General features: G+C 51.5%; 1 protein-coding gene and 1 long non-coding RNA gene across 5 annotated transcripts in view; one reads left to right on the top strand and one right to left on the bottom strand.

Annotated features, from left to right (window-relative positions):
* Positions 1-5,524: 5,524 nt before the first annotated feature.
* On the bottom strand, positions 5,525-11,527 carry LOC308621462. Of its 2 annotated transcripts, none has more exons than XR_014016467.1 (3): positions 11,272-11,527; positions 7,983-8,507; positions 5,525-7,199 (listed from the first exon to the last, which is right to left on the bottom strand). It is a non-coding gene; the product is annotated as an uncharacterized lncRNA (long non-coding RNA). The 2 variants fall into 2 exon arrangements; XR_014016468.1 differs by having other exon boundaries at positions 8,409-8,507.
* GLI2 (GLI family zinc finger 2) overlaps positions 9,174-12,702 on the top strand; it is a 247,474-nt gene continuing 243,945 nt past the window's right edge. For all 3 annotated transcript variants that reach the window (XR_014016466.1, XM_081242033.1, XM_081242031.1), the window contains exon 1: positions 9,174-9,580. The gene's annotated coding sequence lies outside the window, so the exon portion shown is untranslated. The remainder of the gene's footprint in view (positions 9,581-12,702) is intronic.

Here is a 12,702-nt window from a genome sequence, read left to right as displayed (position 1 = left end):
ATATATATATATATATATATATATATATATTCAATCTGTCCTCACATGGAGAAATTTGGATTGTTTCCAGTTTTTTGATATTATGAGTAATGCTGCTAGTAATGGTCTTCTGCATATACCCTTTTGTGCTGTGCCTGAGATAGATGCCTGAAAGTAAGATGTGTAGGTCAAAGGGGTAAACGCATATGAGATTTTGCTAGATATTCCAAATTTCCCTCCGTCAGAGTAGTCCATTTTGCATTTCCATAAGAGTGCCTATTTCTCTACAGTAGAGCCTCACTGACAGAATAAGGTGTCAAACTTTGGGTCTTTGTCAGTCTGATAGGTGAGAAACAGTCCCTTGTCTAGTTTTAATTTCTGGTTATCCCAGTACAGCTTATGAGAAAGCACTTCTTTCATCCACTCATTCCTGATGTTTATCGAAACTGAAATTTCCATACGCAATCAGGTCTGTTTCTGGATTTTGTATTCCATCCCATGGGCTTATCTTTTTATCCACTCATCGATACCAAATTGTTTTAATTATAGATACTTTTAAAAAGTTGAAGTATAGTTGATTTACAATGTCATGTTAGTTTCAGGTGTACAGCATAGTGATTCAGTTATACATATATCTATTCTTTTTCAGTTTCTTTTCCCTTATAGATTATTACAAAATATTATTGAGTATAGTTCCCTGTGCTATACACTAGGTCCTTGTTGGTTCTCTATTTTATATAGAGTAGTGTGTATATGTTAATCCCAAACTCCTAATTTATCTCCTCCCTTTTCCCCTTTGGTAACCATAAGTTTGTTTTCTATGTCTGTGAGTCTCTTTCTGTTTTGTAAATAAGTTCATTTGTAGCTTTTTCTTTTTAGATTCCACATACAAGTGATATCATATGATATTTGCCTTTGTCTGGCTTACTTCACTTAGTATGATCGTCTACAGAGACTTTCCATTATGTTTTAAGGTCTGATAGGTCTGCCTGTACCCCCTCCCATTGCTTTTCATTTTCAGGGTTTTTCCTTATCTAGGCCTGCTCCCCCCACCCGCCAAGGAAAGACGGTACTTCTGTTTGGATCGCAGGGATTTATACATTAACCTCGGGAGAACTAACTCCTTTACGATGCTGAATCTTCCTAACCAAGAACACATATCTTTCTGTTTGTTCAAGTCTACTTTCATGTGTTTCAGTAGTGCTTGATAGTTTTTCACAAACAGGTTTTGAACATTTCTTTTTACATTTACTCCTAGCAGTTTATACCTTGTTCCTCTCTGCTATCACAATCTTGCTATCTTCTGTTTTATTTTCTAACTGGTTTTGCTTATTTATATGAAAACTTTTGACTTGGATGTTAATTTGGGGGGGAGACTGCTATCTCATACACCCTGTGGGTTCGCCTCAGCTATGGACCAACTTGCGCCTGCGCGAACCAGCTTCCTGCCTCCACTTTGCTGACACCGTCTGCCACGCGGCCTGACCCTGGGTGGCCCCAAAACCATCTCCCTCCTTCTTGGATTGATTCAGAGGCAGTGGGAGCTTGCCTCTCCCCGGCTGACTTCTGACAAACGAAGCTCCCCAAGTAACCCAGGCACAAAATAAAACTCTGACACCAAACATTTCAAAAGACAAGTCGAGAGAATTCCCTGGTGGTCCAGTGGTTAGGACACAGCGCTCCCAAGGCAGAGGGCATGGGTTCGATCCCGCCGCAAGGCCAAAAAAAAAAAAAGACAAGTTGAAACATTGAAAGAAATAATGGACAAAAACAGAGGAAGTATCAAAGGGGAGAAATGATGTGTATGCATTTGGGAAGATTTGAGTGTGAATGTTCTTTTTAGAAGCCCATATGATTTAAATTTATTTATTTATTTATTTATTTATGGCTGTGTTGGGTCTTCGTTTCTGTGCGAGGGCTTTCTCTAGTTGCGGCAAGCGGGGTCCACTCTTCATCGCGATGCGCGGGCCTCTCACTATGGCGGCCTCTCTTGTTGCGGAGCACAGGCTCCAGATGCGCAGGCTCAGTAGTTGTGGCTCACGGGCCTAGTTGCTCTGCGGCATGTGGGATCTTCCCAGACCAGGGCTCGAACCCGTGTCCCCTGCATTGGCAGGCGGACTCTCAACCACTGCGTCGCCAGGGAAGCCCGTGAATGTTCTTTTACTGAAGTCCATAAGTGACCTCCACATCATCTTTTTTCTGCTGGAGAGAATGGAGTGGATGGAACCCCAGGAGGTGGATGCCTTGGAAACTGGCCATCTTCCACACTGAATCTCCATTGCTTCCTGGTAACTCCTTAGAGAAGTGACTAATTTAAGTTAAATTCGATACACTATGGGCAGGGAGTGTCTATCCTTAAGATCAACGTGTGGGTCAGTCCAGTATCTTGTAAAGATTTCATCACATTTTAATTAGGAGTCTTTAATAATTTCTCTTTTTTACATATAAAATTTTTTTATATACATCCAACAAATCATCACCACAATCAAGACAACGATCTAGAGATCACCCACAAGTGTCCTTATGCTTCTTTGTTATCCATTCCTCCGTCCCCAATTCCTCTGTCCCTAAGCAGACATTGATCAGATTTTTTTTTAACTGAAGCATAGTTAATTTACCATGTTGTGTTAGTTTCAGGTGTACAGCACAGTGATTACGTTATACATATATATATTCTTTTTCAGATTCTTTTCCCTTAAGGGTTCTTACAAAATACTGACTATAATTCCCTATGCTACACAGTAAGTCCCTGTTGGTTATCTATTTTATATATAGCAGTCTGCATATGTCAATCCCAACCTTCCAATTTATCCCTCCCCACCCCTTTCCCCTTTGGTAACCATAAGCTTGTTTTCTATGTCTGTGGGTCTACTTCTGTTTCGTATATAAGTTCATTTGTATCAAATAATTTCTTTTTAAATTGTCTTAAAATAGTGTCTTTCGTTATTATGTGACTGGTGAGGACCTACTGATATTCCTTAGAACCACTGACGTCTGTGAGATGATGCTACTTCTTTCACTTCGGTTAAGAAACCCACAAGGGCACTTCCCTGGTGGCGCAGTGGTTAAGAATCCGCCGGCCAATGCAGGGGACACGGGTTTGATCCCTGGTCTGGGAAGATCCCACATGCCACGGAGCAACTAAGCCCGCGGGCCACAACTACTGAAGCCCGCGCATCTAGAGCCCATGCTCTGCAACAAGAGAAGCCACAGCCATGAGAAGCCTGCGCACCACAATGAAGAGTAGTCCCGGCTCGCCACAACTAGAGAAAGCCCACGCGCAGCAACAAAGACCCAATGCGGCCAAAACAAAAAAAAGAAAAAGAAAAAGAAAAAAAAAAGAAACCCACAAGGCATCTTGAGAAAAGTTCTTTCAAGGGCTGGCCCTGAGGTGGAAGGAAGCCTGAGCAACATTCGCTGGATCTCTGAGCCCTGCTGATTTTGCTGCCTGCTCTCCACCCCAATGCCCTTCCGTTCTCTCCCCTCCCAGGACGGCTGCATCAATGTCCCTTGGTCCCTTTCCCCAGGTCTTTCCTTTCCTAAGGAAATCTTTCAGAGCCCTTATTGCTCTGAGGCAACACAGGGGCCAGTGGGAGTACCACCCGGACAGGGACTAGCAGGTAGAAGAAAGCAAGGGCTGTATCTCATTCATCTTTTCATCTCTGAAGTTCATGGTACATGGTAGAAGCTCAACAGAGCCGAATTGAATGAATACATGTGTGTGCATGAATGTACCCATTAGCCAAAGAGTTTTGGTCCTTCCACACTTGACTCCCTCCCCACTGTGTCCTCTAAGGCTGCCCTAAGAGGGAAAAGGATTTTCGCTGGTTGCTTCTGTGGGAAGGGGTTCCGGACATCTCCCAACTTGGCACAAATCCCCTGTGTGAGTCTCTGCATGGCTTCATCCCACAACGTTGTCTGGCAGGGGGTTGAAGATTTGGGCTATAAATCAGAAATGATTGTTGGTCTTTGGCCCGCCTGGCGTCCTCCCTCTGTGTACCTGTCCTCCTATTGGTGCCCCCGCAGGTGCCATCTTTATGTTGCTTAGTTCTCCTACAGAAGCTGGTTCTTTGGAAAAGATCTGATAAGTTTATTCACAGTGGTAAAGAGTATCCCCTAGCAAGGGTCTGTGTTAGCCCTCTCAGGTGTATCTGCACTGTAATAACAGACACAGCCTAAAGTCATAGGACTCACTCTTGACTTCGCAGTGTCACTGGTCCCAGAGAGCCTGTTGGGAGGTATACTGGGATGGAAGGAGCGGGCGAGACTGAGGGCCATCTCAGGACCCCTGGAAGAGTGACACAGGATCAATCTCCTTTGGGGATTGGCCCTTGTTCTGAAGCCTTCTTAGCCGCTGCCCACCCCTCACTTACTAAATCATCTTGTGTCCTTCAGTTGTGGCCAAATCTGCGTGTCTCCTGATGAAAGTGTAGATTCCTTGAGGGTATGGATTGGGTGTCTCACTTCTTTCTAGCGTGTCTAAGTGCTAGCTTCTGGGCCTTGTGGCCAAGCCACAAAATGACACACCTGGCGGGCTACCTCAGAGCCTTTTTCTAGTCTCTTCTGTGTCTCCGGCCAGATTTGTGTGGCAGATTGTGTGTTTTCCAAAAGTAGCCCCGGCACCGTTTCTGCCCCCACATGCTCTTCAGAATCTTGCCTTTCCCCATTGAGAAGCAGGGTCTAGTTTTCCTGCCCTGGCATCTAGGCAGAACTTTGGGTCTCCATGAAAAGCATGCAGCCAAGTGATGCTGGGTGACTTCCAAAGGTTCCTAAAAAGCAGTAGGGTTCCTGCCTGGCTATCTCTTGTGATGCTCACCCTGGGAACCCAGCTACCACCACGCTGTGAGGAAGCCTACACTAGTCTCAGTACTGAGACCATATGGAGAGGTCCAGACCAAAAGGAACCGAGGCCCCCAGCCACCAGCCGGCATGAACAGCAGGCAGTGGGAGGGGGCAAGTCTTCAGAGGACCCAAGCGCCAGCCTTGGAGCCTTCTAGTTGAGGTCCCCGTACTGTGAAGGGGAGACAAACCGGCCCCATGATGCTCTGTCCAAAACCCTGACCCACAGGATCTTTGTGCATAATTAATGGTTGTTTTACACCGTTGAGTATGAGGGTGATTTTCTACACAACCCTAGTAACGAACACTGTGCAAAGATGCACAAGCCACTTCTCTTTGCGCCTGGATTTTCCTGTCAACAGGTTCCTTTTACAGAAAGAGAAAAGGGAGAATCGGAGCACCGCTTCCCCCTCTTCCCTCCCCTCACTGACTCTCCCTCGGCCCTTCTATTCCTGTCCCCCCCCCACCAGCTTTATTGGGGTAGAATCGGTGTATCAAAATTGAACCTATTTAATGTATACAATTTGGCGAGTTTGGACACATGTATACACTCGTATTACCATCACCACAATCCAGATAACAAATATATCCTCCCAAAGTTTCCTTGTACCCCTTTCTTTTCTGTGTGGTAAGAACACTTAACATGAGATTTACACTTTTACATTTTGTAAATAATTTATTTATTTATTTATTTATTTTTGGCTGCGTTGGGTCTTCGTTGCTGTGCACGGGCTTCTCATTGCGGTGGCTTCTCTTGTTGCAGAGCACAGGCTCTAGGTGTGCGGGCTTCAGTAGTTGCAGCACACAGGTTCAGTAGTTGTGGCTTGCAGGCTCTAGAGTGCAGGCTCAGTAGTTGTGGCACATGGGCTTAGTTACTCCGCAGCATGTGGGATCTTCCCGGACCAGGGCTCGAACCCGTGTCCCCTGCATCGGCAGGCGGATTCTTGTCCCTTCCTTCTTTTTTAAGGACGTTATTCCATTGTATGTTTATACCACAGTTTCTTCATGCATTTCATCTGATGACGTACGTTTGGGCCGTTCCCCTATTTTGATTACTGGGAGTAATGCTGCGATGAACATAGGAGTGCGGATATCTTTTCAAGGTCCTAATTGCAATATTTTTGGAGACATACCCCAAAGTGAGATTGCTGGATATTCTATTTTTAATTTTTTGAGAGACTGCCATACTGTTTTTCATAACGGTTACACTATTTTGTACCATTTTCATTTTACTCCACATTACTTGTGCACTGACATTCCCATTGTCGGTGCACTAGGGTTCCATTCTTTCCACTGCCTCGCCAACACTTGCTAACTTTTGTTGTTTTGATGATAGCCATCCTAACAGGTGTGAGGTGATATTGCCTTGTGGGTTTTTTTTTTTTTTTTTTTCCGGCTGAGCAGCACGTGGGATCTTAGTTCCCTGACCAGGGATCGAACCCGTGGCCCTTGCACTGGAAGCGTGAGGAGTCTTAACCACTGGACCGCCAGGAAGTCCCTTGCCTTGTGGTTTTGATTTGCATTTCCTGGACGGTGAGTGACGTTGAGCATCTTTTTGTATACCTGTTGGCCATCAGTATGTCTTCTCTGGTGCAATGTCTATTCAGGCCCTGTGCCCATTTTTTAATCAGGTCATTTGTATTTCTGCTATTGAGTTTTAGGAGTCCCTTGCATATTTTGGAAATGAACTCCCCGTCAGTATATGGTTTGCAAGTATTTTCTCCCATTCCATAAGCTGCTTTTTCACACTGTGGATTGCTTCCTTTGCTGTGCAGAAGCTTTTTTGCTTAAAGTAGTTAGTTCCATGCACCGATTTTTGGTGGGTTTGGTCCTTCATCCCGTCTTCCTATCAGTGCAGCCTCGCTTCCTCAGGGAAGCCTGCTCGGCGCCCCCAACTGCGGCCTCCCGCTAGTTCAGGTCACCCGTCGTGAGCTCTTAGAGCACTTGGTATTTTTTCTTTACCCAGTTTGCGATTATGTATTTGTGTGTGGTTATTCGTGAAACATTAAGCTCCATGAGGGGAAGGATCTTGTTCATGCCACTCATTGTGATGTCGCATTACGTGGAATGGTGCCCGGCACACAGAAAGTTGCTGACTGAATGAACTGGCACTCGCCCAGGGTCATACATTTAGCTCTAGACCTGGGGCCAGGACCTTGTGTCCAGTGTTCACTTCTCTGCTCGACCAGTTTGCCTCCGCTCCAAAACTTCTGTTGTTTTTGTTCAGTGCCCAGACTTCTGACCATCTAGAGATCAAGGCGTGATGTTTACACTCTCTCCTCAAACCAAAAGATTCCATCTTCTTCTCAACAGCCACCTTCTTGCCAAAATAAGCCAGGAAAGGTTATGAGTGCCTGGATTCCAGCAGGAGTGGAGCGGGTCTGAGAAGAAAAACAGAGAAAAGGAACTATCCCAAAATGTCGATTTGTTTAAACTTCTTCGCCAACTTAACAACACAAGGAAACCAACAGAGACAAGCTTGTAATGAAGTAATCAGCCAATGCTGCTAATACTCCAGTAACATGAAATGATTCTGCACATTTCATGGGGTAGATATGAATGGGGTCATTAAAATATGGCCAAGGAAGGGAGGGAGAGTTTACTTTTTCTGTCTCCTTAGTCTGTGTCTGAAAGCTCAGCAGGAATTTAAACAAATAGCATGGAGGAATGGTGAATCTGATCAGATTTAAAGAGAAAGTCCCTTGCAAACTTCTCTTCCCTTTAATAAATACATTGAGTTCTGCAAGTTTTGCTTTTTTAAAAACCCTGCAGGTTTCCCCCCCCGCCCAAATCTGGAGAGCCTATTTGAGAAATTGCATCAAATTGTTGGGATAGTGGTCTGCATATATATATTTTTCTAGATCAAGAAGAAATTGTTCTGTCATGTAAATGAATGTAAGGAGAATAAAAGGAAGATAATGCTCCCTCTTTGATGAAAAAGTGAAAAAGTTAGAGGAGGGTTAATGGCAAATGGAGAGATCTACTGAGAAAAAGGGATTACATCAGTAAGATAGGCTGGTGAACGGAGGGTAGAATTGGGCCTCTGAGAACTTGGTCCCCCTGCATTCTAGACAAGATCCAACTGTAGGAAGGAGGGCTGAAGGAAGAGAGCTGCTCTCACCCCCACCCCCTACAGGGTGAATTTAGTTGAGCCAATGGTTCACCTAAACCTGCTGAACTCGTGGAGGACGGCAGTTCAGTGCTCTGGCCTTGGACAAGTTACTTCACTTCTTTAAGCCTCAATCTTCTCACCTGTACAATGGGGGAGAAGAAAACCTACTTCACAGAGTTTTGTAGGTTAAATAATGTAAAAGAAATATAACGCGTCACCCAGCACATCGTAAGTGCTCCACAGACGTTGGAGAGAAAAACAAAAACCCTCCCCCAGTGAGGCAGTCTTTGGGGGAGGACCCTCAGCCCTAGAGAGGCTGGGGGCCAGCGATGGGTTGGGGGACACTTCAGCCAGCTGCCCCCCGCCGCGCTTCTCCAAGCCGGGCAGCTTGGTGCTGGGCTGCGGTGCGGCCTGAGGGCCCAGGGCTCGTCACCTAGTTTGCTTAAGCAAGTTCTTTCACACACACACCCATACACACTTTGGCCCGAAAATTCAGTGAGGTTTTTTCTTCCTTCTTCCTCTGTTGTTGTTGGGTTCTGATTACTTCCATCTGGTTGCGGCAGCTTGACTGGAGTCTCTAAAAACAAAACAAAACAAACAAAAACCCTTCCTACCAAACACACAGGCACCGAACCTAGAAGGCTGCTTCGCTTCTCACCAGCAGGCGCCCAGAGGGCGACTCGCGCAAGTCGCGGCGGGGGGTGCGCAGGCCGCACCCCGGCACCTGCGCGCGCCGCTGGCCGCCAGAGGGTCGGCGCAGAACCAGCCCCCCTAGAGCCAGCCTCCCCCCCCCGCCGCCCTCCCGTCCCCCGCTTCCGCCCCGGCGCCCGGAGAAGCGGGCGCACTGGGAACAGCGACCCGGGCATCTCCCGGCGGAGGGGAAGAGGGAGGCGGGGAGGGCGGGGGATTTCAGAGATTGAAAACAGAGCCTTCCCCGCGCCTCGGCTCCGGAGCTCATCTGACTTGAGTTAGCGACGCACCCCCCCCCGCCCCCGCCCCCGCCCCCAGCGCCTTAAAAAAAGTGTTGGAGACTGGCGCGCTCCTTCCTTCTCTGCTCGAACTTTCTTCGTAGGTGTGCTCTCTCTCCCAGGCGCTGGGGAGGAGGGTCCTCGGCCGCCCCTCCCCTCTGGGTCCCTCAGGTCCCCTCCGGGCGGGGGCGCGCGGCGCGGGCGGGGGCCCGGCGCCCGGTGTGCTGCAGCCGGGCGCGCGGGGGCGCTGCGCCGTGCGGGCGCGCGGCGGGCTGGAGCGCGGGAGTGCCGCTGCTCGCCAGCCGAGGCAGCACGGCTCCGCGGACTTTTTTTCAAACTCCCATCAATGAGTCTTCGAGGAGGAGCGGGAGGCGGTGGCGGCGGCGGCGGACGCGAAGGAAGGCGAGGAGGAGCCGGAGGAGCGGGAGGAAGGAGCGCGGGCCGCGCGGCGCGCCCGGGCCTCGGGGAGCTGCTAGCTCGCCGGCGGTAGGGTGGCCCGGCCCCCGCCCGCCTCTCGGTCCCCTCCCCTGCCTGGCCCGCCCCGCCCCGGCCGGACTGAGTCCCGGCACACGGCAGCCCGCGGCGGCTCGCCGCGCCAGCCAAGTTGGGATGGGGGCCCGCAGGCACCGCTCGGCGCCCCGGAGGCCACCTGCGTGCTAGAGGCAAACTTTTGTCTCCCTCGGTAAAGTGTCTTTGGCCTTCTTTTGCTTGCTTTTCGTCGCGAAGTGCCCCCTACTCCGGCCGACCCCGGGCCGAGGGGATGCTGCGCCGTCTCGGAGGGTCCCTCGGCCGGGTACCCGCGCCACGGCACGGGGATCGGGCACCGGGCTAGCGGGCGGCCCGGGTCCGGGTTCCGGCCAAGCCGGGCGGGGACGTAAGGGGGGGTCCGGGGAACTCGTGGCCGGGGGGCGATTTTGCATCCCCCTTCCCACCTGGGGGAAAGAGCCAGTCTTCTTGGGGTGCGCAACCAGCCGGCCTCCACCCCGTCTCCACCTCGCCCGAGCCCCGGGCTGTTTTCTCGGGAGGTGGGGGTAGCGCCGGAGGCTGGGGTGCTGCGAAGCTCCAGAGGTGGGCGGTGGGAGTGTGTCTCCGGGGAGTGTGCCGGGGGTGGAGGGGCTGCAGCCAGCCGCTGCGAACTTCTAACTGCACTCCTCGGCGCAGCCCGTCCCGAGCCCTGCCTTTCTTTCTTTCTCGCTCCTTCCTCCCCCTCGTCAGGCCCTGTTGCCCCCTCCCCCTCGGTCAGGCTCTTCCCTCCGGCCTCCCTCCTCGCTTCTCTCCTCCGCCTCTATTGCCCTCCGCCCCGAGAGCCGCTTGACTTCCCGGAGGGATCCGCGCGTAATCCCTCGCCCTTTCCTCGGGTTCCCCCCACCCCGCACTTTCTTCCCCGCCCCCACTCATCGTCGTCCCCCCCCCCGGCAATCTCTCAACAAGTATATTTGCTGAGGAATTTGAAAAATCCACTACTGCAACTTGATCTGTGTGTGATGGATGGGGAGAGGCGCGGAGAGAGTTGGGCGCCAATCCTATTAAGGGTTTAGAAAGGGGAGCGTTTTCCCCGGACGGGGGCGGGGGGGTGTGTAGAGGGGGGGGGAGGAGGAAGGGGCGCGTGCTTGTGTGTGTGAGTGTGAGCGCGCCCGCCGCGTCGGGGAGCTGGAAGTCCACCCATCTCGGCGCCGTTTCAGCCCAGCAGTAATTGCTGTCATTTCCTAGGAAACCCGACTTTTACTGCGCGGGGAGCTCGGGATGGAGCCCGCGCGCTTCACCCCGGGTGACCGGCCGCAGGGACGCTCGTAGGCTTTGGGTCTCCCCCAGGGGGCCTTCTTCCACTCTCCTCTCTTTTGTGTCATTTTGATGTGGCTTTCCGAGTTGATCCCGGCTGGAAAAGTCGCCCTTTCCCTGGAGTCTGGTGCCGGGCCCCGGGGGTCCTTCCTGCGCTCCTCTGCCCTCCGGCCCGGGCATCCCGGGCGGTGCTCGGCCTGCGGCGCGGACTTTGCAGCCCGGTGGCCGCGGCCGCGTCCTGGGCCCCCGCCCCGCCGCCCCCGCCGGGCGTGTGAAGGTTTAATCCCGACAGCTCCAGATAAAGGAGCAGTTGTAAAACGCTCGTATGCTGTTTGCTGACGAGGCTCAGGGGGATGTTGGAGAATTTGAAAGTAAACGTTTCCCTCGCAAGCGGCATAAAATAGTGTTTAAGCAAATATTGTATTGGAGTGCTCAGGGGGCTCGGTGCCAGAAAGGAAAGTAAATAAACGGCGAAATCCAAAATGTACAGCCGTGGAAAGCCACGGAATAGGCGGGCTCGCCACCGGTGCCCCCGTGAGACCTGTTTGCTCTAGCCACCTCGCCTGCGAGACCCCTCCCCGCCCATTTCCTTACCTTGCCTGGGGGTTTCCTTCCCTCGGTGGCTTCCCTGTGTGGGCGCCTGGGAGCGGCTTTGCACTTGGCTCTGCCGGGAAAGAAGTCATTGTGTGGCTCCCTGGGCTGGTCTCCCCAGGGCCAGGGAGGGCACCCTGACTGTGCCTGGCTGCTGTGGGTTTTGGTGCCCTCTAGGCTCTCCCCAACTTCTGGTCCGCCCTGGGGCAGGAATTCTAGACTACAGCCTCTAGGCCACTGCAGCCACATCCCCGCGGAGCCTCCCTGGTCCCTTTCTTCTTCATCTTTCTTGCTTTCGTTTTCCCAGACTTCGTGCTTCCCCCTTACAGCTGAGGGTTACAGGAAATCATGGAGATGTTCTCCCCCAGATTTTAGGTCCCACTCAAACCTAGACGCATGGAGAGTTGTCAGTTGTCAGAGTGTTTCAGAGTTAGTTCAAGTTTGTGATCTTTAAGGTGGTTTGTATTTGCCCTTTGCTGGGAGAAGTACGCTCATTTCATGAGGTTAGTTAGTGACTCTAGGGGGATTTAAGCTAAGGCAGTGGAGGTGAGGGGCCCACTCGGCCAGGAAATAGCCCTCGGGTGACCCGGCGGTCTCTTGGTTTGGCATCTGAGTGACAGATGATAGTCAGAGCAGTCTGTTTTCAAAGTCTGTGGGCGAGGATACCAATGGTAGGGAGAGAAACGCTTCCAAAGCAGGGCTGGGCGCGCCGGAACAAGGCAGGACTGGCTGTTAGGGATGTTTTTTTATCATCCGTGGGGATTGTTTGGAGGGGAATTTGCACAGGGTTCAGACTACTTCAGCAGGGCCTCCCAGGCTGCTTCCAAATTCACACTGACCCTGCCCGTGGCCTTGGAGGGGACTCGGCTTGGCCCACCTTGAAGGGTGTATGGGGTTAGCGAGGCCCTTCTGGCCGGGCGGCCTTAGAAAGGCGGGCCCGTCCATGTTCTCAGGGATGCTGCAGCCCACCTGTGGGGAGGACACTGAACAGAAAAAATCCTTTGGGTTGCCTGGCTGGAAGAGGGGGCCGCAGGGCCGCTGGTCAGCGACTCCTTGCCCGGCTGCAGGGGCCTTGGGGGCTGTGTACTGTAGCTGGCTTGTTTGCACTGCAGACTGAAAGATACACAAATACTTCATGCTTTGTGTACACCCACACGTGCCCTGTACACAGTGCAGCCCCTAGGGCTGGATTAGCCAACCCGGGGATTCAGCAGGCAGACTGACAAAATTGAATATTTGCCTACTAAACACCCTTCCTCCAGCAGGGCTTCTCTTGACCCCCCGGGGAAGGGCGGGGGGGGGACCGTCACCCCACAGATGCCAGCGATTTCTTCCACCTGGGACCAGGAGGTTGTCATGCACACTTTGAAAGGCTGTGTGACCCCTACACACCCAGCTGGCTTGTTCAAGCACAAAACCCAAGTCCCACATCCT

The sequence above is a fragment of the Mesoplodon bidens genome, assembly GCF_964165515.1.
Source record: "Mesoplodon bidens genome assembly, chromosome: 8".
Classification (NCBI taxonomy): Eukaryota; Metazoa; Chordata; class Mammalia; order Artiodactyla; family Ziphiidae; genus Mesoplodon; species Mesoplodon bidens.
This window is presented reverse-complemented; position numbering and strand designations above follow the sequence as displayed.